This window comes from Pipistrellus hanaki (assembly GCF_964339955.1).
Source record: "Pipistrellus hanaki genome assembly, chromosome: 8".
Lineage (NCBI taxonomy): Eukaryota > Metazoa > Chordata > Mammalia > Chiroptera > Vespertilionidae > Pipistrellus > Pipistrellus hanaki.
This window is the reverse complement of record NC_140510.1, coordinates 64664161-64678634: the sequence shown is the minus strand read 5'-3', so window position 1 is coordinate 64678634 and position 14474 is coordinate 64664161. Positions and strand designations below refer to the sequence as shown.

The 14474-nt window shown below is 41.5% G+C and overlaps 1 pseudogene across 1 annotated transcript; it reads left to right on the top strand.

The window, feature by feature from the left end:
- The first annotated feature begins 3533 nt into the window (after nucleotides 1–3533).
- Nucleotides 3534–3693, top strand: LOC311626483 (large ribosomal subunit protein eL39-like; annotated as a pseudogene). The gene has a single exon. The product of its transcript is annotated as a large ribosomal subunit protein eL39-like (transcript).
- The last annotated feature ends 10781 nt before the right edge of the window (nucleotides 3694–14474 follow it).

Below are 14474 nucleotides of genomic sequence, written 5' to 3'. Positions count from 1 at the left end.
GTGTGCTGGGGTTCCTAGTCTGAACATGTGGCAGAGCAGTGTCTGTCTATCCCTGCTTCCGAGAGAAGAGAAGAGAACATGTGAGGTCTCCCTGGAGAAAGTTCAGAAGGAACTCGGGCTTCCACACTCCAGCTGTCTCTCTGCTCTGTTTGTTTTCCTTTCTATATTCTCTTCCAGCGCTAAGAAACCTTCCCTTTCAGCCTATTTAGCTGCAGTTCACTGGAAAACATAACCTTTGCAACCCCAAAGGACCTTATGGGGCCCATTCAGGCTTCCTTTATTTCCAATCCAAGAGCTAGATATCAAATTGTCTTCCACTGACAGCTCATTTTGCTTAAGAACTCAGTGTCCAATGCCTTGGCTGTGCTCAGTAGCTATATGAAAATATATTGGTCTCTCTAATGAAATGACTGGGTGGGCATCCATGTGGGTGGCACTATTGGCTGGCCTAAACTGGGGAAGCAGGTTTAGATGAATAATATTTAGTGCTGTGCCTTTCTACCTGTAGGTGTGAATACAGCCAGGAAAAGGTACTCTAAGAACATTTTTCTAGTTTAAAGAAGAGACTTCGTGGTAGAGACAAGAGCACCTGGAACCTGGCTGCCCATATCATTGGCAGCGATCTTTCCAGGAAGTTGTGTTACCATGTTTAGCTCTGAAAGCAGAAGCTACCTCACTCACAGCAGATTCTGCTGGGAAGGGGTCAAAGACGTAGAGTGGTTCTTTTTTTCTACTCTGAAATATCCAGACCAATTGCCCTCCATTCAGGGCCATAGCTCTGAAGGGCCAGAGGAGAAGAAAGAGACTAATCCTTCTCTTAAAACTGGCATGTAGACAACTGGTTAATGAGAATGTGCAGAGTAGATGTGATCAGTAGAACAAGAGCATTAACAATAGGAAGTACAGCTGGTGGGAAGAAGTGTTTCTGAACGTAGGTACCAGGGAGGGATAACAAGTACCTGAGGGGTGACAAGGAAACCTCTAACCACAGAGCATAAGCCCCTCCTCGCCCTGGGTGAGGACAACGGTAAGATACCTGAAGTTGCGTTTCAGGGACTAACAGGCAGCAATTCTATTTCAACAACCAGCTGACAGTTGCCTGCTTCTCTATCCACTCCCCCAGAGTGCAGATCTTGGTGCAATCGTCCCTGATTGCCCTTTCCTGGGCTCCTACCCGCAAAGGGAAGATAAGAATTGAATATTAAAACATTCAAATGTATGATTTATCTAAGGGGTTGCTAGACTCAAAATCTCCAATTAGTTAGACATTTTGACCAGACAGTATTCTACTTGCATGACCTAACTTGCTACCCATAGACAAAAATTGCATTTTCCTGAGGGCTTTAGTACTCCACAAACCAACCGGAATTCAGTGGAAACACTGACACACACACACACACACACACACACACACACACACACACGTGTGTGTGCATGTGCATCCTCTTCACATGCATATATCCACTTTTTTATGATTACAGTTGGTTCTGGTGGAAAAGTAGTTAATATTCATTCATTCGCATGATCTTTTTTGAGCACATTGTGAGATAGTTTCTCTATGAGGAGCTGGAATGTAGCAGGGAATAAATCAGAGGGTCTTTACCCTCATGAGGTTCAAAACTAATATAACCAATGTATACCTCGACACTGGCTCATGTCTACCAGGTGACCGGAGGAGCCAATGGTGTCTCAGGGCCTTCCCTCTCCATGGTTATATTTAGAAAAAGCCGACACCCACTCATTCTGTTTACTCCCAGAGCTGCTGCTGTTCTAGAAAGCATCGGTGATGTTTTCCCTTTGGTTTTTCATGCTTCTGTCCAATGTTCCTGCATGTGGCGGAGGACCACCTGGTCAGAGGTGGCCTGCTCTGCTTCAGGGTGGAATCCTGGCTTCGCTCTGTCCCTTGTTTACAAAGCTCCGTCTGCTCAGTCTCAGATGAGAGGAGAGTGCCGGGCAGCTCTGCTGGCTGCTCTTAGCTCACTCTGCAGAGAGTTCTGGTAATTTTCCTCTGTGACAAAAGGGGCTGGTTGCCAGCCTCAGCCTGCCAGCCCTCTGCTGTCCCCGCCAGTGTCAGCTGATGAAATAAGGGCTTTTGATTTCCCCTTCTCTGACATGGAACCACCAGGGAAATGAGGCTAAAAACTTTCAGGCTATCCCAGGCAGCTCAGAAAGGTCACAGAAACAGGGCGATTAGACTCACTAAATCCCAGAACCCTGGGATTTAGTGAGTCTAATAAGCACTGGTATGCCGTCACGGACATAACACCTTCATAAGCACTGGTATGCCGTCACGGACATAACACCTTCATAAGCACTGGTATGCCGTCACAAATCTGGGAGGTGGGGGGATCTTAATTAATTGTTGTTGACAAGACTGTGGCATTTCTGATAATGGTAGGCACAGAGCTTGTCTGCACCAGGTCTGTTGCCATGGTGACGGCATACCAGTGCTTATGAAGGTGTTATGTCCGTGCAGATGTGCAAGTATGGTTGTGTATGTGCACGCACCCCCTCCCCCTTCCAACCAGCATTTGTATCAGATGAGAAAGAATAATATTCCCTTTGTATTATCTTTATTTTTCTGGATGCAAAGTAAAAACAGCATTCAGCTCTTGGCCAGAAAGAGTTTCTCTCCTATATATTTCTAGGGCAGGGTTTTGTGGGGAATCTGGGTATCTCATCTTTTTTTTTTTTTTTTTTTTAGGTTCCTATATTTCAATTATCATGGGGATACTTCCTCTTAGAAAAATGCAGTGGGTTTAGGATCACAGGTGGGTCGATGCACTATCCCTCAATCTTCTAGTATATTTCACAACAGTGTGTGTGTGTGTGTGTGTGTGTGTGTGTGTGTGTGTGTGTGTGTTGGCAGCATTTACTGAGCCCCTGTGTGTGTGTGTGTGTGTGTGTGTGTGTGTTTCTTTTGAACAGGACAATCTAGTCTTAATTAGGGAGAGCATTATTTCTCTCATTATTAAGACTAATTCTTCCTCTCTTTGGTAAATATGTAATAAAGTTAACATTATTTCTCTATGGAGAAATTTGATTCTTGTGTTTATTTACCTTAAAGGACCTCCCAGGTGCTGAGAATGGCTCTGGGTGAGCTTCTAAAACCAGTGGGGCCAACCTTAAATAGGTTTATTTCTGATTCTCAATTTTCTCCTTTGATGGAAGGACACAGAGGACAGGGGGCTCAGTAAACATTGCCAAGAATCTTTAAATTGTGAACATATCTACATGTATAAACAGTTCAAAAATATTTGTCAATTTGTTCCATTGATTTAAGTTAGTAAAATATACACTGTAATAATAAAATATACACTTAGACTGATTCCCACCATGACTATGGTGGCTGGAATGAAATCAGCCATTTCAGGGTAGTGGCCACAGTCAGCATTGTATAGCCTAAAGTCATTCAATTGGTCAATCATAGTAGCATAGTATTTCTAAACTGTTCAAACAACAAAATAAGATTGCTTTTAAGAGTTTTTAAGGGCTCTTTCTATGCCATCGTGGTGCACGTGTTTGCTTCTCCTTCACCATGTCTTCCCACAAGACTTTCAGGATCAAGAGGTTCCTGGCCAAGAAACAAAAGCAGAATCGGCCCATTCCCCAATGGATTCGGATGAAAACTGTAATAAAATCAGGTACAACTCGAAGAGGAGACATTGGAGAAGAACCAAGCTGGGCCTATGAGAAATCACACATGAGAGATGACTCACATATTTGTGCTGCATCCAGGTTGCCTACCCCTTTAAATGATTAAAAAGATGCTACAGTCTGGACAGTTGGGGCATTTTAATTGGAAAATTAATGGACTTGTGATTTTGCTCTGTTGATTTTTCCCCCCTGCAATAGTAGGTTGGTTCAGCAATAAATGCGTGAGACCTTAAAAAAAAAGAGTTTTCAAGGGGATCATTTTACCATAGTCTGTTGGATCTAGGAGAGACAACCATGTCGCCTGAAGGAATATTGATAGTGTTCCTCTCTAATAATCAGCTAAGGTTCCATGTGGGGTCATTTAGCTAAGCGATATGCAGTCATTCTGTGTTCTGCGACACTAATTTCAGGCGCTACACTTGTTGTCATACCTTACGGGTAACCATGGCAACAGACCTGGTGCAGACAAGCTCTGTGCCTACCATTATCAGAAATGCCACAGTCTTGTCAACAACAATTAATTAAGATCCCCCCACCTCCCAGATTTGTAAGGCAATTGGCATTAGCATTTCCAGGTTGCAAATAAAGACATTTTGGATGTGGAAAAAAAAAAGCAGACTTGGTTTTAAAATTATGGCATTCGTGCTGAGAGACAGCTCAGGGAGGCAAATGCAAATGAGGAAGCATCAGTCTGGTCTTCCTTTCTCTTTTCAAAAGAAGGGAGCTTGTTAATGCATCTGTGTGTGAAATCTGAGCTTATGGCTTTAGACACAGCCATGGGTGAAACCACTATTTTTTTTCTTGCAATATTTAGAGAGAAAACATCCCAGAGAAAATTTTCAATAGTGATACAATATTTTGGACAGCTCTCAAGATGGTTTTTTCTCAGCTTTTCTAATGAGTTGTTTGCAGTTTTATTTCTCCAGGGTTTGTGGTAAGAAGTGTTTTGACTTTCAAACTACTTAATGGTATTTTGATGTGTCATAAATCCTTACGCAAGGGAATAGGGCTTCAAAAGAGCTCTGTTTTCTGGTATATTTATACCATAACTAGAGGCCAGGTGCATAAAATTTGTGCATGGGGGCAGGGATGAGGTTGTCCCTCAGCCCAGCCTACACCCCCTCCAACCTGGGACCCCTCGAGGGATGTCCCCACCGGGATCAGGCCTAAATGGGCAGTCAGACATCCCTCTCACAATCCAGGACTGCTGGTTCCCAACTGCCCCTAACTGCTTCTGCCTGCCAGCCTGATCACCCCCTAACCACTCCCATGCCAGCCTGATTGATGTCTAACTGCTCCCCTGCCAGCCCGTTTGCCTCCATCTTCCCTCCTCTGCCGGTCTGGTCACCCCTAACTCCTCTCCCTTGCAGAATTGATCACCTTCAACTGCCCTCCCTTGCAGTCCTGGTCCCTCCCAACTGCCCTCCCTTGCTGCCCATCTTGTGGTGGCCATTTTGTGTCCACATAGGGGCAGGATCTTTGATCACATGAGGGCAACCATCTTGTGTCTTGGAGTGATGGTCAATTTGCATATTACTCTTTTATTAGATAGGATAGAGGCCTGGTGCACAGGTGGGGGCTGGCTGGTTTGCCCTGAAGGGTGTCCCGGATCAGAGTGGGGGTTCCCTTGGGGTATGGGGTGGCCTGAGCAAGGGGCCTGTGGTAGTTTGCAGGCCAGCCACACTCTCTGGTGACCCAAGCGGAGGCCCTGGCATCTGGAATTTATTTACCTTCTACAATTGAAACTTTGTAGCCTTGAGTGGAGGCTTAGGCCAACAAGGGCAGGTGGAAAGGTTGGCTTCTTCTGTTGTTGGGGAAACGCCTCCCTCCTGCTCTCTGTGGCTATAGCCATCTTGGTTGGGTTTATTTGCATACTCATTCTGATTGGCTTGTGGGCATGGCTTGTGGGTGTGGCTTGTGTAGTGAAGTAATGGTTAATTTGCATATTACTCTTTTATTAGGTAAGATAGGGTAAGGAGAAAGTTTATCTTGGTGCCTGATGTTAAAAGCTGAGAGGTCCTCAGAAAGAAATTTCAGCAGATTCCTGATTACTAAGCATTTATTAAGTACCCATATGTGCCTCAAACAGCGGTAGGTACATTTATTTCTTTAGCTAAAAATTTTATATCTTTATTGAGGTAAAAAAAACTCTTACCCTGCTGAAACTGGTTTGGCTCAGTGGATACAGCATTGGCCTGTGGACTGAGGGGTCCCAGGTTCAATTCCGGTCAAGGGCATGTATCTTGGTTGTGGGCACATCCCCAATGGGGTGTGCAGGAGGCAGCTGATCAATGTTTCTAACTCTCTATTCTTCTCCCTTCCTCTCTGTAAAAAATCAATAATATATATATATATATATATATATATATATATACACACTTACCCTTAGAATTACTTGAATATATATATATATATATATATATATATATATATATATATATATATATATATTGTACTTCATTAACAAGGGATAAAGAAGAAAAAAGAAGAAAATGACTTCACCTCATGAATCTGAATAGAGTTGGATGCAGAGAAAAAAACCAAAAAACATAGAACCAGTCCAGTAAATGTTTGGATGATCTGATCTGGTCAACTCTGGGACTACTACATCTAAGACTTTATTTTCTTCTATTAATGTGATGGGCTATTTATTCCACCATGTCTTTAAAGATGGGAAGTAGACACTTAAATACTAATCAAGTAATTTATTGATTCAATGCAAGTATAATAAGTACTGCAGAGAGAGTATGAGGTGTTCTGAGAGCAGGTAAGAGAACAGTAACATAGCCAAGGGCATGGTCAGGCCTACTCGACCACCATGGAGAGGAAATGCAAGATTATTGGGAGAAGAATGGAAATCTTACAGAGTTCTTGGCACCTAGTGAAGGTTCAAAAAGTTTTGTGAATGCATAATTATGTGAATGACTGCTGGTATTGTATGTATTCTGAAGAGAAAGAGGTCAGCAGGGGTTGGAGTACCCAGAGGAGACTTCTTAGAGAAAATGGGCTGAAGGTAGACCATGAGGGTGGGTGGGTTTTAGATGAGTGGGTGGAATAGTGGCTAGCATGGGACCTCTGGAGGACATCTGATGCTCCTGCCTGCCCAGCATCCTTTCTTTCCTTTGGAGGATCAACTACACTTCCTCTGTTGCTTTCAGGCTGGGAGGAACTGTCAATCAAGGACTTTCCTGAACTGCTGTCTTTCCTGAAAAAGAAATAGGTGGGTAATCTAAGCTACATTAGTAAGAAGCTCGCTTCCTAGCATGTGGATATCACAGGGAATAATCAGAGAGTTATGGTTCAACCGATGAATCCTGATGGCAGTGCCCTGAACAGACTGTTCCTTGGTTCCTCTTACCTAGATTTCCAGAGCATCCCTAAATATTTGCTTTTCTGAAATTTTGACCACTCTCTACTGCTTTACTTTCATTTCTGTGAGTTATTCCATAGCCCTTTTCTATGTCCATGTCCATATCCATGTCTGTGTCATATCTCGATCTCTATCATCTCTATTTCTATCTCTATCTCTATCATCTATATCTATAGATATTACTTAATGTAACCAGTGTCAATTTCTATTGCTTGCAACCAACAAATCCTGATTTAAGCAGCTTCCAGCTTCCCAGTCCCATCAGATTTTTTTCAGATGTCTTGATTTGTAAGTAGCTGATCACAGAATAATTTTGAATGTTTATTTTAGAGAACAGAATTCCCTACACTTTCCTTACGAGCAGACCACTACTTTAGTCATAGACTGAGATGTCTGGAAATTGAATGTTCTTTTTTATGACTCAGTTTTACGTTTTGCTGCCCATGACCCTGTAAGGGTTCCACTCAGAATGCTGCTGAGAATAAATATGTGAAGATAAAACCAATCATCCTGTAGAATCTTGAGAACAAAGACACAGTCTGACAAAAAAAATATTCTTAATTCTATAATTTAACTTATTGCTGTGGTGTTGCCCTCCCCATCCTTTCTTAGCCCTCACGAATTTCTCCACTAGCTTCATTTATTGCTACTTACTTGGAACACTCCAGTGTGTGCTTCTGATGAGTGCTAATTGAACTGCACTCTTCATTTTTTCTCATGAATCATGGGGAGAATAGGATTTTTTTCCCCCCAAGGGAAAATAAAAACACAGCAGAGGACCGAAGTAGCTATTATATAAACAACAGAGAAATCATAGAACAGATTTCTGTGGCCTTTGTTCAAAAGGGAGAAGTGCAATTGGAGTACAGGGCTGGGCATGTGGACTAGTCTTTTTCAACAATAGCCCGGCATGAGAAAGAAGGAGGGCCTGTCTCTGAAGCGTTCCGTGTGAAATGGCTGAGCCAGTAGCTATTATCATAGACCTAGTGGACTCAAGATGAAAGACAATAAAGCCCTAAAGAAAGTAAAAATGGTACAAATCCAAGAGAATCTGTCTGAAAAGGAATATGATCCTCAACAATCTGATTCTCTCTGATTGATTGATAATAAGAATAAGTGCTTTTTAGCAGGGAGAAAATAAGCATAGACTTGGGGAGTGAAATCTGCCCTCTGACTTCAAGGCAAGCAATGTATCCTTTGGTGCTTTGAGAATTATCTACCTAGACTCCCTGCTGTCTGCTCTTACCATCATGGATCTTATTTGAGTACTCATTATTTCTGGCATAATTTTCTATGGTCTCACTTCTTCTGCTTTCTCCCATTCTCAATCTTTCCTCCCTCCTCCCAGAATAAATAAGACATGTCAATCACCTGTTTGGATACCTTTGATGACACTCCTTAGTCAACAGGACCAAAGTCCATATTTCTGTGTTCAAATATAACAAACAAGATTTGACCCATGTGGGTCTCCACATGCCTTCCCAGGAAACATGTATATTCCCTGACCCAGTGGGTACAGGGTCACAGGAAACCCTGTGGAATCTCTGAGAGCAATGGTTGCACACCATTGGCAAACAGCCTGTTCTTTAATCCTACACTGTTACAACCTCCCCAGTATGAGAGAGATAGAGTCTGCGGTGGAGACTCTTGGGATTTCAGGATGAAATTAATCAACACAAAGTACTGTAACATGCATCTAATGTACTATAAACAAAATCTCTTCTTCCAGAATAGAATTCTTAAGAATTATTTAATGACTTAAAACACAAATAATGGTTGCATCTAAAATAATTATCCAAAACATAGTTTTGCATGCCTTAGCTAAAATAAGATCTCATTTCTAACCGCTAGAAGATAACATTCAAATGACACTCTTGTCATTTCTGTCATCAAATTCACCATTCCACTTTGACTTTCCTAGTGATTTTATGTTTTAATCTGTTTATCCAGTCATTGATTCATTTTGAGTCAAACTACAAATGTATCATTTGCACTGATTCACATGGGCCTTGGAAATGATGAAAATCATTCTAGATAATATTTTGGAGAGTGTCTGTTATTTTTCAACATATAGATATGACTGGAAACAATTTTACTTGTGCTGTAAAAGAATCAAAAGCTATAGTCAAAAGAAAGTAAATTAAAATGAGGCAATGACATTAGAACTTTGGCTTCTTTCTGTCTTCTCTCCCGAAGAAGAAACTAGACACTGAGAGCTGGAACAGACAAGGTCTTGGTGGACAATATCGAGTCATGTGAGACAGTCTTGCCTCCAGGTGTGCACATCTCAAGACCTAACAGAGCAAACTCTTTCATGTGCTGAAGAAGGGAATAACCAAATATGGAATAATAGTGTCAATTTTCAGGCCATTTTGAATCTAATAATAAAGCAATAATGCAAATAATATTTAAAAAATTAAAAGTTCAGGTTCAGCCGAAACCAGTTTGGCTCAATGGATAAAGCGTCGGCTTGGGGACTGAAGGGTCCCTGGTTCGATTCCGGTCAGGGGCATGTACCTTGGTTGCAGGCATGTCCCCAGTGTGGGGTGTGCAAGAGGCAGCTGATCGATGACTCTCTCTCATCGATGTTACTAACTCTCTCTCTCTCCCTTCCTCTCTGTACAAAATCAAAAAAAAAATATATATATATGTAAAAAGTTCAGGTTCAGCCCAATTATTTAAACATGTACTTATCTTTTTAAATTTAAGTATAGTTGGTGTACAATCTTATCTTGATTATATTAGTTTCAGCTGTACAACATAGTGATCTGACATTTCCATATCTTACAGTGTGATCATGAATCCAGCAATCATCTATCAGCATATAAACTTATCACAATGTTATTGACCACATTCCCCTTCCTCTTTTCACTCATCCTTCCCCCCTACCTTCTGGTAACCACACTTTGGGTCTCCGTTTCTATGATTCTGTTTTGTTTATTTATTTATTTTGTTTTCAGATTCCAGTTATAAGTGAAACCATATGGTATTTGTCTGTCTCTGCCTGACTTATTTCATTTGGCATAACACCCTCTAGAATCCATCTATGTTGTCACAAATGACAATATTTCATTTTTAATTGCTGTATAATATTCAATTGCATATATGTACCACATCTTTTTTATCCATTTATCTTTCAATGGACACGTAGGTCGCTTCCATATCTTGGCTACTGTAAATATTGCTGCAATGAACAAAAGGGTGCATATATCTTTTTGAATTAGTGTTCTTATTTTCTTTGGGTAAATACCCAGATTTAGAATTGAGGTGTGTTTGCTTTAGTATGTCTTTTTTCTCTAGACTCAGACATTAATAATATGAATGAAATTTGGGACTTGTCTAAATATAAATCAACATCTAAAGGTGAAAGCGCACTTGAAGGGGCTGTCCCACATGGCCCCCTAACCTCCCAGCCAGGACAGCTCTCCTGGTTTGCTGGAGAAATGCTGCAGGTTCCATAGTGTGTCCCTGCCTTGTTTTTGCCCTTTCCCCACACATCCCATCCACGTGGTGTTGAGCTGGGATGGAGATCAGACTCTGGTATCAGATAGACCTGGGCTGTTTATTCGGCTTCCTTATCTGAACATGCTGGAATTCTGAACACAATAATATTATTTGTTTCAAATATGTCTGCAAATTCTATGACATTTCACCATCAAAAGGTGGGTCTAATTCCTCTTGAATGTGGATTAGCTTGGTGATTGCCTTGTAACTGATAGAATGCACTGGAAGTATAATCACACAACTTCCAAAAACCTTTTCTTTATATTATTCTTTTCAGTATACATATATCAACTTAAATCAATGGTACACATTCAAACTTTAAACATTTTAAGGGAATTTGATGGATGGTAAATTTAGTTTTTTTTCCCCCAATAGCCTAACAAGTAGAAAAATTCTACTCCCTCATTGCAGGCTATCAACGTTGGGATATTTATTAGACCAACTAACAGAATGGTTAGCGTGGCTAATTTGGAAAAGCATAAAACTAAAACAACTTTTATTTGGATTCTCTTTGACTTGGCTAACTTCCAGTACATAATATCCCTCCATGGTGAAGGTCAAGTATGGAAAACAGTAATAGTTTGCCCCCAATTTTAGAAAAGCTAATAACAAAATTAAAATGTACTAAGCAAATGAAATGGGGGATAGTCATTTTCTTGGACAAGAGAAATATTTAGATTATGATTTAACCTTGGGTTCCTTTAAATCAGACATTCTCAATGGAACCGAGTCTGTCCTCTAGGGAGCATTCTGAGTGTGACAATAATTGAAGTAGTGTTACTGGCATTTAGAAGGGAACTGGTGGTGCCTGGCTGTCTCAGAGCCTGCACAAATGACTGGTCTCTCGGCCTTCACAATTATCAAATGCCCAATGGGACATTCGTTCAGATGTAGACCTGTTTTTAATGAGCTGAGTCTAGAATCTCAAATGAATATAATGCTATATGTCAATTATATATCAATAAAACATACTTATGACAAGAAAATGGCATTGAGTTTGCTCAGGTTAAGATGCGAGCATCATTAGAGTTAAGTGTGAAGCACATTTTAAATTTTGTGTTGCTTGGACTCTACTCTGAGAGATTCTACTTTGGTTGGAGTGTGGCCTGGGAGTTGCTAAGCTCCCCAGGTGATTCTGATGTGTAAGCAGGATTGAAAACCACTGTGGGGGCTTTAAAGTTAACTGCCATGCGTCCAAAACGGAAACCACCCCCACATGCCATGACATTTTGAATTTAATTTAAAAAATAAATTTGCAATAAATATTGTAAAAATAAATATATTATAATTTGGGTGTTCTTGAATATTTTCAGTTGAAAATTTTCATGAAAAATAAATTTTTAAAAACATCTATAGATGCTTATGGCACACCAAGGTTTAAAACCCATTTGTAAATTCTTTGGCACTCCTTCCATCAAAACATGGATCAAATTGCTTTTCTATGTGGACCAGATTCATGACTGACTTCTAACCAGATTCATGAATGTACTGGAAGTACCTCCACACAACTTCCAAGGCTGGCTCATTAAAGGTGATACAGCGTCTACCTGGCTCTTGGTTTCTCTCTGTTCTCTCTGCCTCTCTCGCCCTCTCCCCATGGTCTTAGGGCCCTGAGCAGCCATGTGAGAAGAACTACACTGAGGCCACCACACAGGAAGGATCATGTGTAGATACTACCCAGGGAGTAGAAAGGGATGACTGAGGAGCACCAGCTGTTCATCCCCCTGCTCTTTGGTTCTTCCCAGACCCAGCACCAGTTGTGTGAGTGGACAAGCCTTTAAGATGATCTCTTATTGCCACCGTGGAGAGACCTTAAGCAGAGGAGGACTGCCTGATGGAACCCAGTTGACTCTGGAACCCTGAGTGGTAATAGGTGATAGTTATTGCATTAGGCCACTGTTTGGGGTAGTTAGTTGTGTAGCAATAGAAAAATGCAACAGGCTTTGTTGGAATTGCTAAGCACTTTCTTTGATGTAATTAGACTTGTTCCGTGCCCTCATCTTGTTCTCTAGCTCTTATTAGGGTGAGAGGCATCTGCCTTCACTCTGGCAAGACTACCTGAGTCTGCTAGACGGATGTCTTCCCTTGGAGTTATGTTTATCAGGCCTCATTTATTTATAATGTGAATTGGAGGAGACCCAGTTGCCAGTCCAATACAGAAGAATTCTGACCAACTCTAGTGTGAAGGGATACACCGGAGGATAACATCGGTTAAAAGGACACAGTAGAGAAACCTGTATTTGCTTTGCTGCCTGATTAGTTTGTATTGTACACTCTGCATTTCCAAGAGCTCTTTAAACATTTTCCTTCTCCCACACATTTCTGGCCCATTTGGATAAATGCCAAATAGTCCAATTCTAGGCACATCAGCGCGGAAATTTCAAGTCTCCTCCAGTGATTTTGCTGCAGGCTGCCCAGGTCTGACACAATGAAGGGTAGTGGGCAGGTCATCACTGTCCTCAATACAGTAAAGTGACACAGAAGGACAGTCCTGGCTCACAAGTAGACCCTGAGCACCTGACTGAATCCTGCAAGGTGCCAAAGGTCATAAATACAGAACGTGGCCTGCTCTTGAACAGTCACCTAGAAGGCAGAAGGAACCAATTCTCTAGTGATGGAGGATGCATCGTGTCTTTTAGGAGAGCACTTTCCCTTGTCAACTTCCTCGTATTTCCTTTCCAAAGAGTAGTTCTGTGCAATGATCTCTTCCTCACCCAGAGTTCAGTTACAACCAAGCTGAGTAGGAGGTTGGGTGGTCACAGGAGTTATGGTTTTCTAAAAAATGATGAATGAACACATCTAGAGAGGAAACACTGGCAGCAGCAACCCATTGTCTGGCAAGAGCATGGGGTTAAGAGTCTGGAGAGTTTCTAGTCCTGGCCCAGCCACGAACTTGCTCAGGGGATATAGGCAGGCCACTGTGCCTCAGTTTCTTTCTTGGTAATAAAAAGGATTGACTAGATGGATAGTTTTCAGAGTATGATCAAGGTTTGGCAAAGGAGCCCTATGGGGCGTCATAGAGAAAGGGGGACAGTGGTAAAGGGGCTCTGGTGCCACCAGCTCTGCCTTCATTGCAGCAGCTCAGAATTTGCCTACTTGCTTTATCTGGGTTCTCTTTAGAAATGTGGGCTCCGGTACTAAGCAAGTGCTTGAAATGACCAGGGCTTTGCTTTAAGGCAGGCTGAAGTTTCAAGTCTCTAAGGCTAGTCTTGCCAGTGTCTATGGAACCATTGGAACAGATTTTTGGTGATTCCCCTGAATTTAAATGCAAATAAAAACATCCTACACATTTAATTCATTGGTTCTGCTTCTCTGCAAACTAAGAACCCCAAGTTCAGGTGAGCAGATGGGGGTTGGACTATGTTAAGGCCAATATTTAATTTAAATAAGCACAGCTGAGCAAACAGAGGGCTTTCAACTAGGGCTGTATTTATAGTAGCCATTTCCTCAGGGGGGCACATGTTAAATGAATTCAATATCTTTTTTACCTTTTCCTTTATGATTTGAATTTTTTGTCTAAGTTGATGAAACCAAATAAAAAGTCCATTAATAAAAAACTGGGGAACCTTTTTTAGCTAAGCCTCTCATTGTTAAGTGGGGTAGAACAGAAGGTTTAAGGGACTTCTAGAAATTTAAAACAGAATGATTTGTGTATCTTAATATTCTTTGCAATTTTTAATACAATTTTTAATTCTTAATACACTTAAGAAAGGGTAGAAATCATTTTGGGGTTTCATGTTGACACAATCGGGCTGCCGTATCTTGGGCAACTCTGCAGAATCCTCCCTAGCGGCTATTGTGGATTTTCCTGGGACTGACCTGAGGTGGATCATTGCTGTTTCTTAGGGGAGAGCACTGATGTCATAGCTTTGGGATCTGCAGTCTCATCACTTCATCAGCAGAGCATGCAGATGGCGTCTCTGTGTAATTTACTGGGTTGGGA